This window comes from Pectinophora gossypiella, chromosome 23 (assembly GCF_024362695.1).
Source record: "Pectinophora gossypiella chromosome 23, ilPecGoss1.1, whole genome shotgun sequence".
NCBI lineage: Eukaryota > Metazoa > Arthropoda > Insecta > Lepidoptera > Gelechiidae > Pectinophora > Pectinophora gossypiella.
This window is the reverse complement of record NC_065426.1, coordinates 870950-896841: the sequence shown is the minus strand read 5'-3', so window position 1 is coordinate 896841 and position 25892 is coordinate 870950. Positions and strand designations below refer to the sequence as shown.

General features: G+C 39.1%; 1 protein-coding gene across 2 annotated transcripts in view; it reads left to right on the top strand.

The window, feature by feature from the left end:
• Positions 1–25892, top strand: part of LOC126377320 (S phase cyclin A-associated protein in the endoplasmic reticulum) — a 526515-nt gene that overhangs the window by 106274 nt on the left and 394349 nt on the right. The window lies entirely within an intron of this gene.

Genomic DNA, 25892 nt, shown 5'->3' with positions numbered 1-25892 from the left:
CGACGTCGTATCGTGTTTATGTGTCCCGGCCCTGAGCAACCGGAACGCGGCAGACGCGTGAGGGCAGACGTCGTTGATGGTCGTGTCAAATATTGAATTTTGCGGGAGAACTTTTCACTATTCTTGGATGGTTCAAATCTTTCGTAGGTAGTTTTCTGTTGAATTTTCCAGGCGGACGTTTCACGGCGTATTTCTGTTGTAATTTTTAAATTTTGTTTAAATTTTCGAAACTGATCGTATTTTCCTAAAATATCAAACCAAATCATAAACTAATAATCTAGAAATTAATAACAATTCATTATTTAACTGAGCTACTTATACTGTAACCTCATTTAAAAATAATAAAATTAAACATTTTTTAACCTTTCTCCTTTTATAACACGCCACGCGGACGGAGTCGCGGGCAAAAGCTAGTATCTTAAAAGATTAAAGGTTTCTGAAGAAGGTTTCTTTCTATTCGACACTATATTACAGTCCTAATTGGAAGAACTGAGCTTTAAGCATGGTATAAGAAAACCAAGGATAATAGAATTGCAAAAGCGGTATATAAAGCGAAAGTTGATGGTAGGGCTGGCAGAGGAAGACCGAGAAGGACTTACGATGACCAAATTGGAGATGTCCTTAGAAAAGGTTCAATACGATCTACTCTGAACCGGCGTGCGTGTATGAAGCGATTGATGAATGTGGAGGAAGCAAGAGAAGTGTGTCAGGATCGAAGCAAATGGAATTCTATAGTCTCTGCTTACCCCGGTGGGAAATAGGCGTGAGTTTATGTATGTATAAGATAACTAGCGGGCCTAGCACCGACTCTTTCTCGCCGCGACAGAGATCATCTGTCTCTTTCTGTGCAGTACTGTGAGAGAGTGACGGGTGACGTATGTCGAGGCGATAAAGAGTCGCGCGCTTACGGTGCTAAGCCCGCTGGTATGCTCAAAAGTGACAGCTAACATTTCAAGGTTAGCCCAACTGACGTCATCCCACCCTGCGTTGCCAATTCGTAAAAAATAAATTACCCACGACTAATGTTTTTAATTTACTTTGCAAGGAAATTTTGAACGTTTAGTAAAAGATTTACTTACAGTTTTAATGATTTTTATACATATACGTTTGTGACAAGTAATTATAGTAATTAAATAAATTAGTAATTCACTTAATTTTCAGTAATAGAATTTACGTCCTTGGTATGTTGGAGATACCAATTTAATGGTAACACTTACGTCATCAAAGGGCTAGCAATGGCGGCTTGTCATAAGATTAAGCATACCTACCTGGTTTTCTTATACCATTACACAGAAGTTTATCATTTTACACATTCTTCTAGTAAAATTTCAGTAATCATAATTATATATGACATACACAATACATTTCATTCACTCATCAGAATTCAGACCCTTTGAGCACGTAAATCCATTTAAGGGCGTGACTCACTCATCTACAGTAATGCGCAGTGCGGAGTGGTCGCTTTGAAGAGACAAATTTACGTCGTCGCCTTAAGTGCAGCCAGAGTTATGGCTCATATACAGGGGGAGTGAAATACGTAAGTATATGTATTTTCTAAATTTAACTACCAGTAGCTATCTATGTAACCCTAGGGGTCTTAAAAGGCTACATTGAAGCTATAATTTGACATTTGCGCATATAAAAGTAAAATAATAATAATAGTAAAACATTAATTTATTTTCTATTTTATACAATATGTCACATATACAGATCCGCGTGTATGATAACGTCGACGTGTAGTGTTTGTGTTTTTTTTGACGTGACTTATTGTAGATTTGCCGCAGATGGCATTAACTACTTGGCCGGACAAATGGGGAGCGCTGAAGGCTCGTAAACGAGGTGTTTTATACGAAGTGTCCGGGGTGCGGTAGTGCCAACAAAACAAACAATCAGTCATACAGTCAGTCAGCTTTAAAAAGCACAGGTGCTACAAATTGAGATTGTAGACAAACGCGACCCTATATTATTTAAAAAAAAAAACACCCTGTAAAGTAACTGGCTGAGGAAGCGAGTCCCGCTACGCGTATTTCGTGGAGATACATTCCTAATGTTCCACCCTACTTAAGATATTATATATTCCGTCGAACATTTTAATGATGTATGCTTTCGTTTTAACTCTTTTTGGTTGTAAATCATAACATGACATAAGCTCACGACTATATCCGAATTGGGGTAATCAGAGGTACATCCATCGAGAGATGAACGAAGTAGGTACCTAACCGTACCGCACCGTTTTGTTAAACCAACGTGATAGGTGGTGAGCCGTATCAGTGTCTATAATGTTCGAGCCAACTGTGTTAGTGAAATTCAAATTCAAATTCAAAAATATCTTTATTCAGTAGGTAACATAGTTACACTTTGAATCGTCAATTTTTACATAACGAACGTCTCATCCGCCTAAAACTACTGCAGCTTCTCACAACCTGTATAGCCGGGGAAAAGAAGCTGCAAGAAAAACCTCGGCACAGGGCCCTAGACGTTCTTTAAAAAAAATAAAAATAAACATAAAATATTGATATACAATTGAGTAATTTAGCTGCCTAATGAAAAAAATAATAACTCCTTGGTGCTAGTTATTAAACTCTTTGGTGCTAGTCCGGTACCGGAGTTCGAACTGGTCCTCCCTGTTTGAGAAGCAAGCCGATGTATGGATCATAGTGAAGTTAAACTTGCAAATCGTCTGTCCAACACCACACAACGTCTGTTGTTGGTAAGGACATTACAGGCTGATCACCTGATTGTCTAAAAGTAAGATGAGTCGTGCTTCGGAAGGCACGTTAAGCCGTTGGTCCCGGTTATTACTTACTGATGTAAGTACGTAATCGTTACATGAGTCGTGTCAGGGGCCTTTGGCGGCTCAATAATAACCCTGACAATGGGGTTGGTAATCCACGTCACAACCCACACGATAGAAGAAGAAGAATTGGCTATCCATTATTATTGAATTTTGTTACAATAGTATTATTAACCAGAGGGGCTATTGGTCGCTATTATCGATACTATAAAAAATATTCAAGGTCAACTGTCGATAGTCAAACTATTGATAGAACAGCAACACTATTACATAATAAATTCCATCCATAATGACAACAAAACGCGCCTTCCTGTGTTAATTTCAAGCAAATAAAACGCATCAAACGGTAACTGTTAATTTCATGTGTTAACTTCTTAAATTTCATGTTTTAATGTGCCGTCTAATATTTGTTAAGTTCATATTCTATTTTTTTTTCTTTCCTTTGTTGTTTTTTACATAGCATAATTTAAGTTCATCTGTAATTTTTTTAAGTTTAGGATACTCAATTTTGTTATTTTCATATTGTTATTTATGTTCCACTTTTCGGCCAATGGTCTTGTAACCAAAGCCGCAATAAATTAAAAAAAAATCAATTTATTTTTCAAACCGGGCGGCGTGAGTCAACTAGTGCCAAAGCAATAAATTCAACTTTGTTGGAGTTTTTGTAAATTCAGTGTCGTTGCAGTTGCAGCCTGTGTAAGTACAAACCTTTCCTAAGTATAAGTATCAATTTGTGCTTTTCCATCCATTTTTCATCGCTGGTTGAGATAATTGCTACTTGTGAAGTTGTGTGTGCCGAAATCAGTAAGACAAATATTTTTTTATGGAATTTAAAGGCTTGATTGCACGATCTTATGAAAAAGGTAGATTAATCAGTCAATACCCGGGCACTATGATGATGTGGCGGGTACATCTCATAATCTTAGTTTGCAGGTGCGTAATTTTAAAAGGAAATTTGTTTGTAAATGTCATGAACATTAATTATTTTCTTGATACACATGCATGGATAAACTTGTTGAAGGTCAATGTAACATTTTTGAATTTACGTCATTTCGCAAGGTATTATGGCTGAGGAGAAGATATGACAAGAAACTGCAACAGCAACACATCTTTTAAACCATGCTCCTAGCACGGTGCTGCTAGTGTTGCCTATCGATAAACTATCGACATATCGTCTTATCGATAGTATAGATCAGATGATCTTCAAGATCAACTATCTATAGTCAAACAATCCATAGTTCTACAACGCTATGCTGATCGTAAAAGATTAGTTTTTGCTTGCCTTTGGCTACTTTTCCATAGAAATGTGTTTATAATTATGTATTTCATAAGTTCGAGTCAATACATAGGAATCATAATTCTGATTCTTCAGATGGTTATTGAGATACTATGTATTGACTCGAACTAATGAAATACATGAAAAACAAAACACATTTCGGTATCTACAGGGGCTGAGATTTCAATCAAAACGAATGTAATTTCCACTTGTCGCAACCAAACATGAATCCGGAAAAAGCACTTAAACCTTTCACAGTTCGGATCACAAGAAAATTCTCAGATTTAAACCAAATTTTTCCTCAGACATTTACGACATTAGGCACACATGAATACTTCACAAAGGAATGGATAAAAACGAGCGTTTTAAAGGCGATAGGTATAGTAGAAAAATGACGAATAATCGTTCATTTCGATCATTTTAGGCGCGGCGCGGCGGTATGGAAAATCGCTTCCGATCAAGGGATACTGTGCCATTCTTTGCCGATCGATTTGGGGTCCCATTTTGACATTGTTCGATACTTCTGGGGAGGGTAGTTAAATGTGTTTCACTGTAAGCAATCATATAGTCACAGTGGTCCTGTGGTAGACCGGCTTGCTTCTCAAACGGTGAACGCGTAACAAACGTACAAACAATGTAAAATGTTTTCAACAATAAATTAAAAAAAAAAACCCCGGTACCGAACTTGCACCACTGACTTATTAATTTATCTTAAGTGCAGTTTTCACTTGCGACCATTATAGACGGCTATACGGCTCACCTATCACGTTGGTCTAACAGAAAGCTCGGTGAAATGTGGGTACTTAGTTCATCTTGCGATGGACGTACCTCTGACTACCCCAATTGGGATATTGTCGTGAGCTTATGATGTTTATACAGTTACCTAAGAACATGAAATACTCGCGAAAGATAATATTTTCCTTGTTTGCCTAGATACAACATGAAAACAATATCAGAAACAAACGAAGTTGTAATCAAATACTGTCGAGTCGTTAGTCAAAACATTGTTTTAATTAGGATAAAAGTACTATTATATAACGCCGCGGGCGAAATGAGCAGTGAAAGGGTTAACGCTTCGGGGTTAACTTAATCAACAGATGGCAATTTGCTAATGGCCATATTATCTTGAATCCGTGGCCGTGTTCGAAGAACGCGTGGGTTACATGCTTACCGAACCTAAAGATTTTACAGATCCGGTATTTGACAGAAGCGACTGGCTGTCTGACCTTCCAATCCGCGAAGGGAAAACCAGGTCAATACAGTTTAGGTCACATACCTCCGAAAATGCATTTCTCGAGAATGTGGGATTCCTCACGATGTTTTCCTTCACCGTTGAGCATGTGATAATCATTTATGATCCAAATATGAATTCTATGAAATATAGCCCTGTGCTGGATTCGAACCTGCGACCTCAAAGTGAGAGGCAAGCGTTCTACCAACTGGGCTACCACGGCTCTCAAATTAACACTCACAGTAATCCATGCAAATGCCTCGGACATCGCGAGGCTAAAAATTTCATGCGGACACATGCCCCCGGCACTTACACGCCCCTCAAGCGGAGGGAGAGGTAAAAGCATATTTATGTTAGTTTCTGATTGACGATGATGCGTTTCCCTTGGTTAGAGGAGGAGGGCTTGCTAGGGCGAAAATTATGGTCGCAGAGAAATTTAAGACGACGAATAGGTAGGTTTTATTTTTTGTAGTAAGTGGAATTCTATGATCTCCGCCTGACAATGGGAATTAGGCGTGCTTCGGAAGGCACGTTAAGCCGTTGGTCCCGGCTATTAGCCGTAAAAACACCTCCACCATACCGCAGTGGAGAAGCGTGGTGGAGTATGCTCCATACCCAGCAGTGGGACGTATATAGGCAGTTTATGTTTATGTTTATACAAACAATTGGGACCGACAGAGGGATTGTGTCCTCTAACATGATGGACTAATGTTATGGGCGATAGGCTGATCCCTTATCACCATAAGGTTTATCATATCCAGCTTACGACATCGTATCAACAGTGGCTGCAAGTTGTCTTTGATGACTTGTGGCTCTGCCCACCCCATTAGGGATTACGGGCGTGAGTTTATGTATGTATGTATGTACAAACAATTGGGTATATTATTATTGGCCGTCATCTGAGAGGCTAATATTTGAAAGAATTAGGTCGTGTAACAGGTTCAAGATAAATTATGAAATTCTGATTAAGTACTAAATAAAGAGACGTGTAAAACTAACGAAAAGCTTTTCCTTTTTTATATTCCACTTATTTATGAATTTTAATCAAGAAAACGTATATGACGTCGCAGTGTGCTTTTTCATACAAATTCGGTAGTAATTTGGTGTTTTGACGTTGAGTAAAAAGTAACTGATTTGACTAGTTAAATCAGTTACTATTATTAGCCTAATGCTAATTTCCATCTTATCGAGAATCGGAAATTCAATTTAGAACTAAATACTTTTTGTTGGCAACAAAAAATGGCAATACTTTCCTCTTTTCTTCTTCTACGATCAACTGTGTAATAACGCAAATTGTGTGAGCTTAATTATCTAATAAAACTACGTGGTCAACTCAAAAGTCGCTGTACTCTTTACCATCTCATACACACCAGGCAGAGCACCACAACATCTGTGTGCGACACTTTTATAGTTGTTATTTTCACGCGGTTCTAAATTCAAGTTCTGAGTTATAATGTTTATTTATTTATTTATAAAAAAGGTACACCCACAGCTTGTATAATAAAACTAAAATTGATTAAAAGTCACATCAGGGATTACATAAGCCAATTATAGGTGCACACAACATTTGCAGTGTGCTTTTATACAAACAAAAATATTATTTTAAAGTTCGTCTCATACGAGCGGCACGTTACGCACTTAACACCGCACTCGGGAGTCTGTCGGGACATTACTGGGGACGCCGGGTCGCACTCACGCTTGGCATTATTGCATACACACACACACACACACACACACCGGGAGGAATTATCAAAACATGGGATTTTATGTCCGTGAAGTGGCCTAAGTTATAATAGAATAATACCTACGGTCACGAGCATTAATATACACTTTGGTACCTTGTCACATTAACTTTTTTGACAAATTGAACTGTAAGTCTCACTAAATGTCAAATATGTTAGTGCGACAGAGTCCTAAAGTGGGTACATTATAGTGCTCATGACTGTACATCAAAAATGTGGAATTCTTTATTGTTAGGGTTTCGAACCCAAATGGTAAGTGATAAAAAGGTAAGTAAGGAAACCTTATGGTAAGAGTCCATCCGGTCAAAAAGCTTACCCAATTAACACCGAAGTTACTCAAATTCAAAAATATCTTTATTCAGTAGGTAACATAGTTACACTTTGAAACGTCATTTTTTACATAACGAACGTCTCATCCAACTTAAAGCACATAATAACGGGTTCTTACCGCGTTTAAATGGGGTATGAGACTCCCGATATGCTTTAATTATGATAATAACCGCGTAAACTTAAAATAATGTATGAACGTCTCATCCGCCTAAAACTACTGTAGGTTCTCACAACCTGTATAGCCGGGGAAAAGAAGCTGCAAGAATACCCTCGGCACAGGGCCCTAGACGTTCTTTAAAAAATATATAAAATATAGTTATACAATTTAGTAATTTGGCTTCTGTGCTGTACTGAACGAATGCGTCTGAAATTTTCCTAATGTGATAGAGAATTAGGCAAAGTTTAGGTACAGGCAAACTATAGCAATATGACCCTGATTATTGATAATTAAATTAAAATTAGCACCAGGGCGGAAGGCAAGAGGGAAATCACTGCCCTTTTCCCTAAAAAAGTAGCACGGAGAATGCTACACACCGACAAGAGCGTGGCTCTTAAATTAGTGATGAAATGTATTAGCAGCTAAATAGTAAAACGTAGGCACGCCACGGAGACTTCATTTATTTGACTTTGTCAATAAGACACAAGTTATTTGAGTATTAAAATGCAGATACGTCCGTTTGTAAAATCAGCCATACTTGTTGCCAAGTTTTGGGCCGATACTATTTAGTGTGCCATCGACACTATAAAAAGAAGAAGAAGCCACGGTATTTGACCGAACAGGACACCCCATATAACATCTCATTCTTAACGTTTGCCGCCTGATTATAATTTAATAAGAAACCACCCGAGTAATAGACGTATTATGAATGTCGCTAGAGAAGTCAGACAGAAACAAAACTTTATGTAAATGTATGGTAATTATGATGATTGTGTGATTACCATCCTGGCGGACGATAATGGTCACAGACATACACCCTTTGTAATTAACTTGATGGACATGCAAGCTATATCGATTGTCTACAGGCTGTTACGCAAGTTTTAAAATGGTAAAAAAATATTTATTTTGATGTACTTATTTTTTTATTTTATGTGTTTGTCGCATGCACCCTGAGCGGTGGGCACGGATCGTCTCGCATTGGGTGCCTCATGACGTGTACATGCGTCGTGGCAGACCTCGAAAGAGATGGCGTGACGACTTGGACGCTTGCCGGAGTACGCACAGGACCGCGAAAAAAGGAAAGAGGAAGGGGAGGCCTTTGCCCAGCAGTGAGATCTTGTAGGCTAGATTAGATTAGTTTAGATGTACTTACTTTGCAAAATGTTTGGATCATAAATGATTATCACGTGCTCTGCGGTGAAGGATAACATCGTAAGGAAACCCAAATTCCCGAGAAATGCATTTTCAGATGTGACCTAACCTGTATTTGGCTGGTTTTCCCTTCGCGAGTTGGAATGTCAGACAGGTAGTCGCTTTTGTAAAAAACCGGACCTGTCCACTCTTCAAGTTAGGTAAGCCGACCCTGTGAAAAACGGGATAATGCTAGGCAGATGATGATGATATTTGAACAAAGCACACAAACAAAACACCCTGTGGTAACTGCTCGATGTAACCATAATGTACGGACGAACACACATACAAAATGGTTGGCAAGCTTAATAAAGAGTATGATTGCTGATTGATTGTGTGATTGCTGTTTAGCAATAAGGCCGCCTATTGTGCTTATGTTTTATTCGTATGTTTATGTCATTTGTATATGTTGTTGTGCAATAAAGTATTATTGATTGATTGATTGAGTATGGAACAATTCGGGTTTGCTATGTCATCATCATCATCATCATCATGTCGTCTAAACCGTATCCGACGACGGCGACTCCTAAATATCTATCCCGGGTCTTTGTTGTGGTGGGCTCTGATGTGGCTGGCGAAACCGAACTTCGACTTGAAGGTTTGCTACATAATCAAGTCACTATTTAGAAGATAGAAATGTTTGGCAATAACCCGTTGTAACACAGCTAGTTATTAACATAATATTTTTAAACCCCGAAAGGGTTAAATAAAGCTGGCGAAGATTGAGTGTACAGTCATGAGCAATATAATGTACCTACCCACTTTAGGACTCTGTCGCACTAACATATTTAACATTTAGTGAGACTTACAGTTCAATTTGTCAAAAAAGTTAATGTGACATGGTACCAGTGTATTTGTGCATATTAATACTCGTGACCGTAGTACTATGCACCTGTGCATACCTCTCCGTAGAGGTCTAGGTACATCGCGCCTGTATCCCCGTGGATACAGGCGCGATGATGTTATGTTTAACTATTAAAATTAACGGCCTCCGTGGTCCAGTGGTAGAGCATTGCGCTAACGATCCCGGAGGCCCCGGGTTCGAATCCCGGTGGGGACATATCACAAAAATCACTTTGTGATTCCCAGTTTGATTAGGACATTACAGGCTGATTACCTGATTGTCCGAAAGTAAGATGATCTGTGTTTCGGAAGGCACGTTATCTGTTGATCCCGGTTACTACTTACTGATGTAAGTAGTCGTTACATGAGCCATGTAATAACCCTGATACCAGGGTTGATGAGGTTGGAATTCCACCTCAAAACCCACAAGATAACATAGAATAAGGAATAATACTAACGTATAGAATGGCAACTCTCCGCTCCCCACCAGCTTCTGAGCTAGGTTTACCCCACCCCCCCTCGAACATAGTTTAGACTTGAATCGTATGGTGTCAGACGTCACACACACAGATGCGCGTGTACGATATCGTCAATGTGTGGTGTCTGTGTAAAACGAGGTTGTTTGTATGAAGTGTCCGGGGTGTGACGATAGGAAGAGATCGTTCGTTCTACCAACCCGTGTGTAGTGTAATAGCCACCTGGTGTGACGTCATCGGTCCACCCTACACGACCATCGCATCATATCTATTATATCGAGATTAACTTCTGGACACGTTGGGGGGTGAGCAGAGGTGCGGCCTATCGATTGCCGGTAACTGGCTTATTGTTGAGTCAAATGTAAAGTTCACATTGTTGGTGATACATTGTTTGAGATCGTCTATTATTGGCAGTCTCATATTCCTGATAATAACGCGGTAAGAACCCGGTATTATGTGTTTTAATTATTGTCTGTCATCATCTAGCACTATCCCGTTTCTCACAGGGTCCGCTTACCTAACCTGAAGACGTGACAGGTCCAGTTTTTTACAGAAGCGACTGCCTGTCTGACCTTCCAACCCGCGAAGGGAACACCAGTCCAATACAGGTTAGGTCACATACCTCCGAAAATGCATTTCTCTTGAATGTGGGTTTCCTCGCGATGTTTTACTTCAGCACGTGATAATAATTTATGATCCAAACATGAATTTGACAATCATTGATTTAAGCCTGTGCTGGATTCGAACCGACCTCAAAGTGAGAGGCAAGCGTTCTACCAACTGGGCTACCATTACTCAATTTTACTTAAAATATATATAATCGAATTGAGGTTTCTTCCTCTTCATCAGAGTAACAGTAAAACAAGTTCTCTGTTCACCCCAATAGGAAATAAGGGCGTCTTTTACTAGAAATGTTTAAAATCATTCATAGCTTGTAATTTTCCGTAAACAAAACTACTTTTTCAAGACCTCTATTTTCCTGATAGTCTTTCACTATTATCGTTCTTTTAATCCTGGTCATGCTATCTCCCCTAGATCTTACACCATGTGTGAGGATACCAATCTACAAGGTTCGTAATAATTAGATGACACAGTAATAAAATCATTGCTACGGAGAGTGCGAAGGGTGATTGTAATCTGTGATCGGTAGAAGTACGGCTAATTTGGTACCTTTGTTCGCCATGTGTTCATGGAATATCGTTATTTTGGCAATATTGGAAGTTTACGGGCTACCGGATAAACAAAGGAACCAAGGAAAAACAAATAAGTGTCCTAAATCTTAATGTTACAATACAATACAATACAAATACACTTTATTGCACTAAAATACATACACATACATAAACTCACGCCCGTAATCCCAAATGGGGTGGGCAGAGCCACAAGTAATCAAAGACAACTTGCACTAAAATAAAAAGAAATAATTACAAAAAGACTTAAAACTAAGTAAATGGCAAATGGCGGCCTGTGTTTTGTATGTGTGTGTGTATGTGTAATGTTCTATTCTATTCTATTGAATAAACTTTTTTATTATTTATTACTTTTTTTTTAATTCGTCTACAGTATAATAGTTCTTTTTAATTAGCATTGTTTTTAGACTTTTTATAAATAAATTAGTTTTAGTTTTACATCTTAATGGTTTGTGGTTAATGAGTATACATACTTACATCAGTTAGTAATAACCGGGACCACCGGCTTAACGTGCCTTCCGAAGCACGGATCTTTTTACTTTTTGGACGATCGGGTGATCAGCCTGTAATGTCCTAACCAAACTAGGGATCAGCAAGTGATTTGTGTGATTTGTCCCCATCGGGATTCGAACCCGGGCCCTCTGGATCGTGAGCACAACGTTTTCAACCACGGAGGCTGTTCTTCCACAATAAAACTTCACGAAATCTTAGCAGTTTTAGGTATTATGTTTAAACATGAGAAACGAGAGAAGATTCATCATCATCATCATCAGCCCATTAACGTCCCCACTGCTGGGGCACGGGCCTTCCCTATGGATGGATAGGGAGATCGGGCCTTAAACCACCACGCGGGCCCAGTGCGGATTGGTGGTTATTAACCACTGCTAATGCAGTCGGGACCAACGGCTTAACGTGCCTTCCGAAGCACGGAGGAGCTCGAGATGAAATTTTTTTGCGGTCACCCATCCTATGACCGGCCGGGAGAAGATTATTTATTGTAAAAAAATACAGAAATACTTTAGTAGAGACAATAAATAAATTACATTATGTAAATGGGCTATTATTTTATTCTGGGTCCCATGGTTAACTTATTCGCCAAAAAAATTTTTTTTTATTTATGCTATTGTTTGTTAATATTTCTTACTATTATAACAATAATAATATTTAAATCACATTTTACAGGACTTTGCAGCGATGTTTACCAATTATTTTTCACTTATTTTTATATTTATACTAGGGAGGGTGCAGAAAAACAACAACTGTGTTACTCTGTTACATTATGTAGTTTTATTATTGGGAACGTTCACATTAAATTCAAACCTTTTTTTTTTCTAAATTAAGATAAAAGATTTTTGAATTTATATTATTAAATAACGAAACATTTCAGTCTAATACATCTTTTTATGGTTAGGTTTACCACTTCGTTACCTAATTTTGATTTTATGAGATAAACTTTTTTAATAAAATAGAAAACAATAGCAGTTCAAGCATTTTATTTATGGAGGCCATTTATATATTAAAAATAATCAAAAAAAGTCAAAAATTTTAAAACATACTTAAGTAGTTTTAGCTATAATTCTGAAAATGTCTCCATAAAAATGGGGGACAAAAAAGTAACGCAGTAGTTTAGTAAGTAACATAATGGTAAACTTTCCGCATCTATGGTGTTTAACTTACTGAAAACAATCAAAAACAGAATACAATTAAATTGAAACCATAACAAATTAAACAAAACTCTCTTAGGATAAAATAAAATCAAAAAAACAGTATTAAACATACATTAGTTTCTGTCTGAGTCTCTCTTCAGTCTTATTTTTCAAATATATTTAATGGGACATCAAATTCATTCAATACGTTTTCAGCAAATGGAATTCTATAGTCTCTGCTTACCCCGGTGGGAAATAGGCATGAGTTTATGTATGTATGTATGTCATCATCGTCATCAGCCTTACGACGCCCACTGCTGGGCATAGGCCTCCCCCAAGGATCTCCACGACGATCGGTCCTGCGCTGCCCGCATCCAGCGGCTTCCCGCGACCTTCACCAAATCGTTGGTCTACTTTGTAGCGGGCCTATACTGAGCGTCGTCCGACACGTGGTCGCCATTCTAGAACCTTTCCGCCCCAGCGGCCATCGGTTCCCCTCGCTATGTGTCCTGCCCACTGCAACTTCAGCTTTGCAATTCGCCGAGCTATGTCGGTGACTTTAGTTCTCCTGCGGATCTCCTCATTTCTGATTTGATCGAGCAGGGAAATACCGAGCATAGCTCTCTCCATTGCCCGCTGAGCGACACCGAGCCTCCTCACGGGATCCATAGTAAGCGGCCACGTCTCACTGCCGTAGGTCATCACTGGCAACTCGCAAAGACTTTCCTCTTGAGACACTGAGGTATTTTGAACGAGAAGATATTCGCAGCTTCCCGAACGCTGCCCATCCGTGTTGGATCCGACGAGAGATCTCTTTCTCGAAGTTGGACTTACCTAACTGGATTATTTGTCCTAGGTAAATGTACTGGTCTACAACTTCGAGTGTAACGTTCCCAACCTGAACTGGAGTGGGTGCGACATGGTCGTTGGACACAAATGTTCGTGCTAAGACCCACTCGTTGGGATGCGTTACTGAGATGCTCGAGCATGGTGTTCTGGTCTTCCAGGGTCTCAGTCATTAGGACTATATCATCGGCAAATCGAAGGTGCGTCAGGTACTCCAATCTCAATCTCCCTCAGGATTTCGGGAGTCGACGAAATGACTCTGCTGTCCTCAGTTTTCAGTCTCGTTAGTTGACTTTGCCCAATAGACAGATCTTTTGCGAACACCTTGGAGCCCTTGTTCCGCTCTATAGCCACTTTAATACGTGTAGTATTAAATTGGCGAAGGTCGCTCGTCAAAGACTTCGAGATCTGTCTATTAAGTTGTCTATAATGTAACACATCCGCTGAGTCCTGCAGCCTCATTTCGTGTCTCTTATCCATGAGTTCGAGTGTGTGTGCGAGAGTTTCTGCATTTTGGTACGGCGGGTTCTAAAGTGTTTAGAACCTACCGTACGGACAGCATCCACCATCAGGTCGTTTATATCGTCCACTTCTGCGCAGTTATCAAGGTACTCGAAGCGGTTTTGAAGCTCGAGCTGAAAGCGCTCGGGTTTTTGGATCTGGGCTGGCGCCGGTCGGAGCGTGGATTTTATCACTCGCGGTCTTTCTAGCTTGATATTGATATTCAATGTGCCTCTTACCATGCGGTGATCACTTCCCGTCTTAACGGCATTGATCACAGAGACATCATTGAATATGTGCTTTTTTGTCGACATGATAAAATCAATCTCGTTTTTATAATTTCCACTGGGACTTATCCAGGTCCATTTGCGGGTGCGGGCTTTCTGAAGAAGGAGTTCATCATATAGAGGTTATCCTTCTCCATAAAGTCCGCCAGCATCCGGCCTCTGGTGTTCCGGACCCCAAATCCAAATTGCCCCACTCTCAGCTCGTTACCGCAACGCTTCCCCAACTGTGCATTAAAGTCCCCTATCACAATCGTGTAGTGGCTTTTATGGCTATGCATGGCTTTAGAAATCTCCTCATACATAGTCTCCACTTCGTCATCGTGGTGTCCCGAGGTCGGAGCGTATGCCTGGATGACAGTTAGCGAATATCGAGATGATATTCTGAGTATCAGGCACGCTACCCTGCTCGAAACACTACCGATGGTCAACACGTTGTTGACTAGGGACTTGTGGACGATAAACTCGACACTCTGTAACGAAATAATTATAAATTAAATTATTAAAACCATTAAATTTGTAAATATTGAGCAAAAACTTTGAGTATTTCCACTGCGTTACGATTGCTACAACTGCGTTACATTTCGCAGTAACGCAGTGTATCGGTAACTCAGTTGTAGAAACCACGTGTATTCTAAAATAGCACTCATATGGTAATTCATTTTATAAAACAGATCGTGTACAATAAATATTTGCTCCTTTTTTTGAAGATATAACGTAAAAGATTATTCAATATTCAAAAAACTCACCTATCACAGCGGTCACTCAGCGGTCTCCCAATTAATACACGCACCTATCCTGCCGGCGTCCTCGCGACTGACTCGGCGAATTTCAAAGCCACGCACTCCCCCCGCGCCCCAATAATATTTGATTATATGTTATACGACTTTTGGCGCAAATGCATACAAAATTCTAATTTAAAGACTCAGTTTCGTATGGTAACATAGTGTTCGTAATTTTTCGGTTTGCCGCGGGGACACAATAAATATTTTGGAATAATTAAAAACTGATAAAGGAAAATAATATTTATTATTGTTAAAGTAAAGATTAAATTACGTGTTATTACCGCAAATATTACATTTTAATAGCGTCTTGAAGAGTTTTTAAGTAATGTATGTTTATATGGAGTAAATATATGAGAGGGACAGTGAAATTTTGTAGGGAAACAACTGCGTTACTCAAAAGTACAACTTAGTTACCGTGTTTTTGGTTAAATTCAAATAATTTTGATAAAAACGTGGAACATAAAAGCACGAGTATAACATCAGAAATGTACCAATAGTGTAATTATTTAAAAAATAATTGTTTGCTTTAATAAAAATCGTGTTTGAACGTGAGAGACAGGTTATGGGACCCAAAATAAAATAATAGCCCAAATATGTAAGTAATGTCACAAGATATTTTCAGAAGACACGTGTCGGTACTAAGTGGGGTAGATAAAGACACCTAAGACCCTCTTATCTTATCTATGGTTTTTATGCGCGTGCGACGATTGACGGAATATGGTCTGGATAGAAAGAGATGGTTTTAGGTTAAGTATAAAAGAAAAACTTACTTATAAAATTCATTTTTTTTAGTTTTTTAAAATTCTTTTCAATTATATAGTTTTGCGATGGAAAATTCCAATTATTAACTCAGAATAATCAGCTGAATCATCCCTCTCAGTATTCGTTACTATGTCACTTACACCCCGAACAAGTACATACAGGTAGCCATACAAGTAGGTATGGATGTTAGTGACACCGTAACGAATACTGAGCGGGATGGTTCAGACCATGATTCTGAGTTGATATCAAGTGGAATTTCTTGTCGGAAAATTCATATTTTTTTTTTAGATTTTTCTCTGTTTCATACTTTTGCGATGGAAAATTCCACTTGATATCATCTCAGAATCATGGTCTGAATCATCCCTCAAAGTGCTCGCTACGATGTCACTAACATCCTATATATACGTATAGGCTGTTTATGTTTATGTTATTGTATTATTGAGTGATGACCATTCCCTGTCAAGATCCATCGATTTATTTAACCGGGTAATGACCTAATGACGATATGTCATTAACTTGGCCAACCCTTGGTCATCCTCATTACCAATCGCATGACGAACGTAACTATAATTTGTCACAAGTCTGTCAGTCCGTCATTAGTGGTACAGTCATGAGCATTATAATGTACCCACTTTAGGACTCTGTCGCACTAACATATTTGACATTTAGTGAGACTCACAGTTCAATTTGTCAAAAAAGCTAATGTGACATGGTACCAAAGTGTATACATATTAATGCTCGTGACCGTAAATCTTTGTTCATTAAGGTAATTTGGTGGGTTGATCTATGAACTAATTCGGTCTGGTATTGAAGTTATTGGTTGTTTTATGATAAATGGTTGTTTGACACGTAAGTTGGCGTTTTTTACCTTTGATGGGTTTGCTGTTGGCCCCAGACTTGCCCGAAGGCATTGACGAGGCCTAAGATGGAGCTCGCCCAGAAGGTGCCTGTTCACTCTGGCCTGAAAAGCACCCGGGTTATATGAATTCGAAAATACAGAAGACGGCAGAGAATTCCACTCTAAAGCAGTGCGCATAATGAAGGACCATGCGAAGCGCTTTGTGCGAATATTTCTATTAAAGTAATTTGGAATAATATTATAATGTATGTACACCATTAACACATGTTTATGGAACACGATGTTCGTGCGTCACCCAACAGGGTCCACATAATATCAGCGTCGTGGTTCACGCCGCGACGCGCTGAGTGAGGCCCTTTTATCTCAGGACGTCCACCACCACCTTATGATCATTTCGACAAACATCTGTCTTGCTTTTTTGTAATTGTTTTAGTGGAAATTTGATATGATGTTGTTGTTCTTTTTTGTGTGTGGCGTCCTTTTATAATAAACTATTATTTCTATTCTATTCGAATAGTTGGGGTATCCACCAAATGGGGATGGAACCCGGCCGTACGTGTGGAATTCCGAAGATAAAATGGTCATCATTTATACTCAAAAACAAAGATGAAAGATGCATATTATTATGTCTGTTATCCGTGAAATTAGATGGTTAAACGAAGGAAAATCTGTACAGCGCCATCTATATTGTTTTTGGGGAACATAGCCTGAAAAGTCCCTGATGATACGATTCGTTTTTTTCAAAATTCAAAATTCAAAAATATTTATTTTTCAAAATTGGCTTACAAAGTTAGCGCTTTTTGAACGTCAAACATAATTAAATTACATATTATGTAACTAGCTGTAAAACTACTACCACATCGGAATCTGTAACGCTGAGGGAAAGACGTGGCCAGAAAACCTCCCAGCACAGGGCCCTAGTCCTACTGTTTCATGTTTTCCTTTCTTTTCTTTTAATCCATTGTATTACATCGTCATTGTTGTTACCAGCCAGTGATCACCCTATTCTGTCCCATTGTTTCCGATTGCACCCAATCACTTCGATTGGATGTCGTCTTAATAGCGCCGAGTTGTCATACAATGAGCTTAGAGGACCATGAAAATATTGACTTTAATGAGGACATTTCCAGGCTGCGTTCTCAAAAAAAAAATGAGATGGCGATAATCGACTCCAGAGTCGATTAATTCATTCAAATCAAATCAAATATACTTTACTGCACAGAACTACATTTAAACAATCAGACAACACATGAATACAGTACAATTTGGGCGGCCTTATTGCTCTAGAGCAATTTCTTCCAGGCAACCACCAAAAGGAAATAAACTTAATCCTCTGAGATGACGGAGCATCCTCAGGCCTGTTGTCTGTTGTTACCGGGTGAGAGCCCTCAGCGCTCCCCATTAGTCCGGCCAAGTAGTTAATGCCATTTGCAGGAAACTTAATAAGTCATGTCAAAAAAAAATATTACTAATCAAAAAAGTACTTGTCATTTCAATAGATCACGTTATGGAGTCACTTCCACTCCGCCGATCAGATTGCACGACTAATACCCCGCATTTACGCACCGTCTGCTCACCCCGCATCGCTGGAGCGTGATGGTGTCAATATAAATACGAGGGAAGTCACTATTGCGGCGCAAATTGAAAAGTATTGGGATATTAAAAATGTGTGGGTGATTGGTTTTGCACGGGACAGACAATGAATGATGAATTCACGCTTGTACTTCTTATCGAGGTAGGCATGCACAAGTCAGTCTACCGTCCGATAAAAGTTGTATTGACTCAGATCGATCATTTAAAGAAAGAAAGAAAGAAAAAGAGAAAGAGAGAGAGAGAGAGAGAGAAAGAAAGAAAGAAAAAAAAAGAAAGAAACATTTATCACTTCCGGACACCACAGACACTCACAGACAGGTACATTACATTTAAGGCCAAACTTCCTAATTATGTCATCATCTCCCTAGCGTTATCCCGTTTTAACAAAGTCCGCTTACCTAACCTGAAAAGATATGTGCCGTTTTTACAGAAGCGACTGCCTGTCTGACCTTCCAACCCGCGAAGGGAAAACCAGCCCAATGCAGGGTGTCCAGTTGGGCGCGAACCTCGGCTCAGGGCGTCGTCTGAGAGGAAAAATATTTGAAAGAATTTTATTAATTGACTCGAGTGGGTCGATAGCGTTAAGCGCTGATTGAGGGTGTCGATACCCATTATGATAACATACTATAGTATGTTATGTACCTAGCATAGGCATATATATGTATACTAACATACCTTACAAATTCTAAGGTACAGTATTATAGGTACAGTATATATTATAGGTAGGTGTGCAGTGGTGTAGGTACGTCTGTATTGTACGCGTCGACACTGCAACGCGCAGCGCTTTTAATCCTCTTAATGGAATAGGGGTGAAGAATACGGGCGGGGTGGAGACTTCTTAATGTTTCAATTTTTAAATTCTGTATTTACTTACTTCTTAATGTCTGTTAACCATTACACAGTTTTTAATAACACGTTGGTCTAACAGAAGGCTCGGTAAGGTGTGGGTACCTTAGTTCATCTTGTGATGGATGTTCCTCTGACTACCCCGATTGGGATATTGCCGTGAGCTTATAGGTTCGATTCTTAGTACGACTCGAACTTTTCTAAATTTACTGAAATCTAGCCATTTAATTATCATTTTTTCCTTACCAACCCGTAGTGGTGAGTACCTATTATGCTCCGTAGAAGGGGTTCCATTTCTAAGGGTAAGTACATAAGCGCAGTAAGTAGTGTTTATACTGGTAATTGTTTACTTGAACAACAATGAAAATATATTAATTTTCTGAGAAATATAACATAGCAAAAAAAAAAACATTACATTGTCACATTTTAAGAAATACAATTGGCAATAGGATAACAAATAGTGTATGTCGTAATTCGAATTTTAAATTCGATATTAAACAATTCGACTCCACACCTTTCGCTGTGCGGCATGCCAGCCGGCACTCCCCTTGTTCCGCTCACAGCTTAGAAGCGTCCCGGAAGATTTTACCCGCACGATATTTACCTTGCGATCGCGAATACACAAGATATACAGAGAAACAAAATACAAAGTGATAGGAAAAAAATTTGGTGGCTGTTTTGAACGAAAACTGTATCGCGTAGCATCCCTACTAATATTACAAGAGCGAAAGTAATTATTATCGGTCTGTCTGTAACGTACGTTTCACAACGAAAATATAAAAAAAATATATAGGTAAGTACGGAGATACATTCGACCTAATTATTGAAATTACTCATAAAATTATATCTACAAATTGCAGATTCTTACTTGAAAGTTTTAGCAAGATTTTATAAAAGGGAGCTTCATAATTAGGTCGTGTAATAGGTTCAAGATAAATTATGGAATTATGTTGAATAAATAAAAACAGATCTAAACTAACGAAAACAATTTTCTAGAGGTATTTAACTTATTTATGAATATTACTTAAGAAAAACGTAATAATAAGTCCGACATTTTATCACGTTTTTCTATGACGTCACAGTGTGCTTTTTCATACAAATTCCATAGTAATTTCGTGGTTTGTTGGTTAGTAAAAAGTAACTGATTTGACTAGTTGAAAATTAGCCTGGCACTTCCGTGCGTGCGATTAGAAGTAGCGAGTGGTCATCCCTAAAAAACCTAATTAAACATAAAACATCTCCAATAAAACACTAAAATAAGGGTCACGTCACATCCCTCCATCGCATGCCGCCGCGCCAGCTGGCTTTCTAGCCATTACTATGCGCGTGCCATATGCCACATCATTACCTAATCACATGACTGTGTCGCGACCTTATCATCATGTCCTAACAACTATAAAAGTTAATCGAATTATTTACTATTGATTTAGCAGAGTGATTTGAGGGAAAGTTTGTCTTCTTCTATCAACCAGAACGGTGCTTCGGAAGGCACATTAAGCCGTTGGTCCCGGTTACTACTTTCTGATGTAAGTAAGTAGTCGTTACATGACCCATGTCAGGGGCCTTTGGCGGCTCAATCATAACCCTGACACCAGGGTTGATGAGGTTGGTATTCTACCTCACAACCCACACGATAAGAAGAAGATCAACCAGAACAATAAGTATACCTAAATTGTAACAATATTTGCATGCTATTGTTGATAGCTTCGTCTATCAGGTGTGAGGTGAATTACCAACCTCATCAACCCTGGTGTCAGGGTTATTATTGAGTCGCAGAGCCCCTGATAATGACTCATGTAACGACTACGTACGTGTACGTTGATAGCTGATAAGAAGGAAGTTCTATGTATATCCATCTATTAATGTACCGTTTTCAAAGACAAATAAACAGTATTTCCGTTTGTATCGTGTGGGTTGTGAGGTGGATTATCAACGTCAGCAACTCTGGTGTCAGGGTTATTATTGAGCCGCAAAGGCCTCTGATGATGACTCATGTAACGACTTCACAGAATGCTCGCGGAGGTGTGGGTGGGTACCTAGTTCCCTTCAGTTGCGTAATGTAACATTCTCACAATGCACTTTTCTCAGAAAGTACCCTTTTCGCGATGGTACATACTTACTTCTCGAATTGGGATTTATTTGTGACCTTATGTTTTATATGTTATTTTTTATATCTCACCCATGCCGCCGGCTCCTACGCATATCTACATTTTTTATCTGCTAATCCAAATCCAGAGGTTCATTACTAAAGGCGCCGGCGCCGGTTTGGAGTTTCGAGTGGCATCTTCCGTTGGATATGAGCGCATTTGAATGTTATTACTTCCGATCGGCAGTCGGCTCTGTGCTGCGCAAACACTCGCCGCTTTATTACCACTCGATTTAAACTATGGATTGTTTGTTTTGGTGTTTGAATTGAATTTGAAATATCTAGAAAGGACTTAGTCACGGACTCATAGGTACCTTTACACACAACATTAACTAGAAAATAAAAGAAACATGATCGCAAAAAACACATTCTGATGATTCTCGTTAACAAAACCTTGTTTTCTTTTAATAAATTTCAATTCGGGGTAAATTTTGAAACCAGGTTAGTTACCAACTACTTAGTCAAATCTTTTTTTTTACATGACATATTGTAGATTTGCCGCAGATGGCATTAACTATTTGGCCAGACAAATGGGGATTGCTGAGGGCTCTCACCTGGTACAAAATTTAAGACACATTAACTTTTTTGACAAATTAAACCGTAAGTCTCATTAAATGTCAAATATGATAGTGCGACAGGGTTCTAAAGTGGGTACATGATATTGCTCGTGACTGTACGTCCACTCACTCACAAATAGATCACACTGTAGTGCTGATGCAAGCCACGAAGCAGTGGCGATTGGTGGCTTATGTTATGCTATAAGCCTCATCATCATCACTAGCCCATTAACGTCCCCACTACTGGGGCACGAGCCTTCCCTATGGATGGATAGGGAGATCGGGCTTTAAACCACCACCTAGGCCTAGTGCGGATTGGTGGTTATTAACGACTGTTAATGCAGCCGGGACCAACGACTTACCGTGCCTTCCGAAGCACGGAGGAGCTCGAGATAAAAACTTTTTTTTTGTGGTCACCCATCCTATGGCCGACCTTTGCGAAAGTTGCTTAACTTCAAAAATCCCAGACCGAGCGCGTTTAATCGCAGACCGAGCGCGTTTAACTATAATTTTGCGCGTTTGGCTATAAGCCTATTTAACCTAAAAGTACGGTACCCACCTTCCCATCTGCATCTGGCTTCCCACGAGATGAAAGCGCCCGGCGGCGGCGTCGGCGCTGATAACAAGTGGTCCACAAATAGAACCCCACACATTCGGCAGTCGGTAGGACTTCTCGTATCGCATTTACAAGTGGTTTGTACAAGTGAAGTGCTGTAACTTGTAATTTGTAGATTTAAGTTTACACAATACATACATACAGAAAATTACTCTTATTTCTTATAAGTAGATATTTTTAACGGCTTCCGTCGTCCGGTTGAGAGTTGGGCTCACGATCCGGAGGCTCCGGGTTCGAATCCCGGTGGGGACATATCACTTCGTGATCCCTATTGTGGTTAGAGTGGCTGATCGCCTGATTGTCCGAAAGTCAGATGATCCGTGCTTTGGAAGGCACGTTAAGCCGTTGCTCGCGGTTACTACTTACTGATGTAAGTATGTAGTCGTTACATGAGCCATGTCAGGGGACTTTCGCGGCTCAGTAATAACCCTGAAACCAGGGTTGATGAGGTTGGTATTCCACCCCACAAGCCACACGATAAGAAGAAGAAAAAACTGATGTTTTTAGAATACCATTTGCTTCGATCCTGACATAGGTAGAATGTTAACGACAGGCTCCTTGGAGCGATCTTAGTGGTATGTTATTCTTTTTTCGATTGAAAATATTATTAATTCTTTTGTTTCTTTTTATTGTATTGTTGATTTTTTTTTTGTTTTCCCCGAAGGGCAAAGGGAACTATGCCCATACAGCCATGTCTTACGTATTTTTTTTCTTGATGATTAATGAAATGATGAAAGATGATGATGATGAAACCTAAGCCCCCACCCTCGGAGTAGACTCCTACTCCGAACCCCAAACGAATTAACTCAAAAGTCCGCATAAACTTTCGAGTTATGAAGCGGGTTCCTGGCACGAAGCGAAAATAGGCAGATACACTTTGTTTATTGAATACTCCGATATAATAACACTCGCGAATGTCTTCCGACTAACTTAATGCGATCATTAACCACAAAACACCACTTCGTATTAATTATTTAGATTATTCAATGAAGAAAGCAACTGTCCCGTTCGCGTTTCCCGCCAAAAAGCCTTGTATTGTTGAGTCTTGTCAATATAAATATTTTTTTTTTGGTTTTCCCCGAAAGGTAAGGAAGGCAAAGGAAACTATGCCCATACAGCCAAGTCTTATGTATTTTTTCTTGATGACGATTAATGAAATGATGAAAGGTGATGACGATGAATAATGAAAGCCAAGCGATGTGGAGATGTAGCCTTTTTAACCCCCTAGATCTAAATACCGCTTACACAACTATCCATTACTAGACCTTTATGAGAACACTATGTTTACAACTTACGCATGACAAAGTAAAAAATTGAAAAAAAGATTCCGAACCAGAATACCTTCCCAACCCAGAAGCCATTCGACGAGTCACTAAATAGCCTTACTATCTACACCCATTTTGCCGCCTCTTCGTCCTAGTACAAAAAACATAGTAGACCCACTCAAGAACACTGTGACGTCATGGGAAAACATGATAAAACGTCGTACTTATTATTACGTCTTCTTGATTAAAAATCATAAATAAGTTAAATAGAAAAAAGAAAATGTATTTCGTTAGTTTTATATGTGTTGGCAATTTCAAAAAAGGAACGTCACGACACTTTTTAAGAGAAAAACGTTTTGGCGGGTGTTCCGTCTGCGACTACGAGGAAAGAAAACAAGTGCAGACGATTATTGTCGAGAGAAGCAAAAACTGAAAGACTAGTTGCTGTATTCTTTTGTATTAATATTTCTTATTATAATTTGTAGTAATAATATTTGGTTTCCGTAATAAGAGTGATATTTGTAGTACTCAACATTAACTGATTAAAACTGGGTATGTTACTAATATTTACGTTTTATTGTAGAGTTTGCTAACAGATGTGTCTTTATTTAGTAATCAGAATTTCATAACTTATCTTGAACCTAGTACATGACCCTATTACCTATTCCCCAGACTAAAAATCACCAAAAAATCACATCTGTCAATGTCAGTAAGTTTTAGGTTATTCCGAAGTTAAACTAGGGTGAGGGTTGGTTTTTAGCGATAATATGACATATTACACCAAGGTATAACTTATTCCGAGTTTATTTGTAGATTGTGCTTATTCTTAGGTTATGATCGGTATAAGAAGTTACACCAGGTGTATTTGTAAGGCCGTAAGAAATTAGAAACACGAGAAGTGTGTCTGTTTACTTCTTCTTCTATCGTGTGGGTTGTGAGGTGGATTACCAACCTCACCAACCCTGGTGTCAGGGTTACTATTGAACCGCCAAAGGCCCCTGACATGGCTCATGTAACGACTGCTTACTTACATCAGTAAGTAACCGGGATCAACGGCTTAACGTGCCTTCCGAAGCACGGAACTTGCTTTCGGGTAATCTGGTGATCAACCAATAATGTCCTAACCAAACTAGGGACCACAAAGTAATTTTTGTGTTATGTTGCCACCGGAAATCGAACCCGAAACCTCCGGATCGTGAGCTTAATGCTCAACCACTGGACCGCACGGAGGTTTTTAGTGTTTGTTTACTGCTTTCTTTATACTATGTCGCAGTCGCATCGCCGCCGCTGTAAAGCTAAAATCAGTATAATGATAGGGCCAGACGACGCTAATATTCTAGTTGTAAATTGAAACATAATTGCTCCTGGTAAAGTGCATTATTATAGTGAATTGGGTTAGTGTCTTCTGGTATTACTGTGGGATATTATTTTTGGTTGAGTTCTTTGTTTTGTCTATGTTTGGTTATGTAAAAATAATGGGTTTTGTAAGGGAAAAGTAAGATTTGTCTACATTATAATGATATAATTGGCGTGCGTGTATGAAACTATTAATGAATGTGGAGGAAGTAAGATATCGGAGTAAATGGAATTCTATAGTCTCTGCTTACCCCGAAGGACGTAATAGCTCACGACGACCCGATACTGTAGCTCATGTGAATCTTACTTTATGTAAAAAAGCTTATTATAAGATTAATGACTACCTAAATGATAAAAATGTCTGGTATTGAAAGTGTTCCTCTAGTTATTAAATACTTGTAATGTTTATGTTCTAGTTATTAAATCTTTCATTGATTTAAAAGATGTGTTGCTGTTGCAGTTTCTTCTCATTTCTTCTCCTCAGCCATAACACCTTGCGAAATGACGTAAATTCAAACTCGCGACAACAAACACTACAGAACCCCGATACTTGATTGTCCGAAAGTAAGATGATCCGTGCTTCGGAAGGCACGTTAAGTC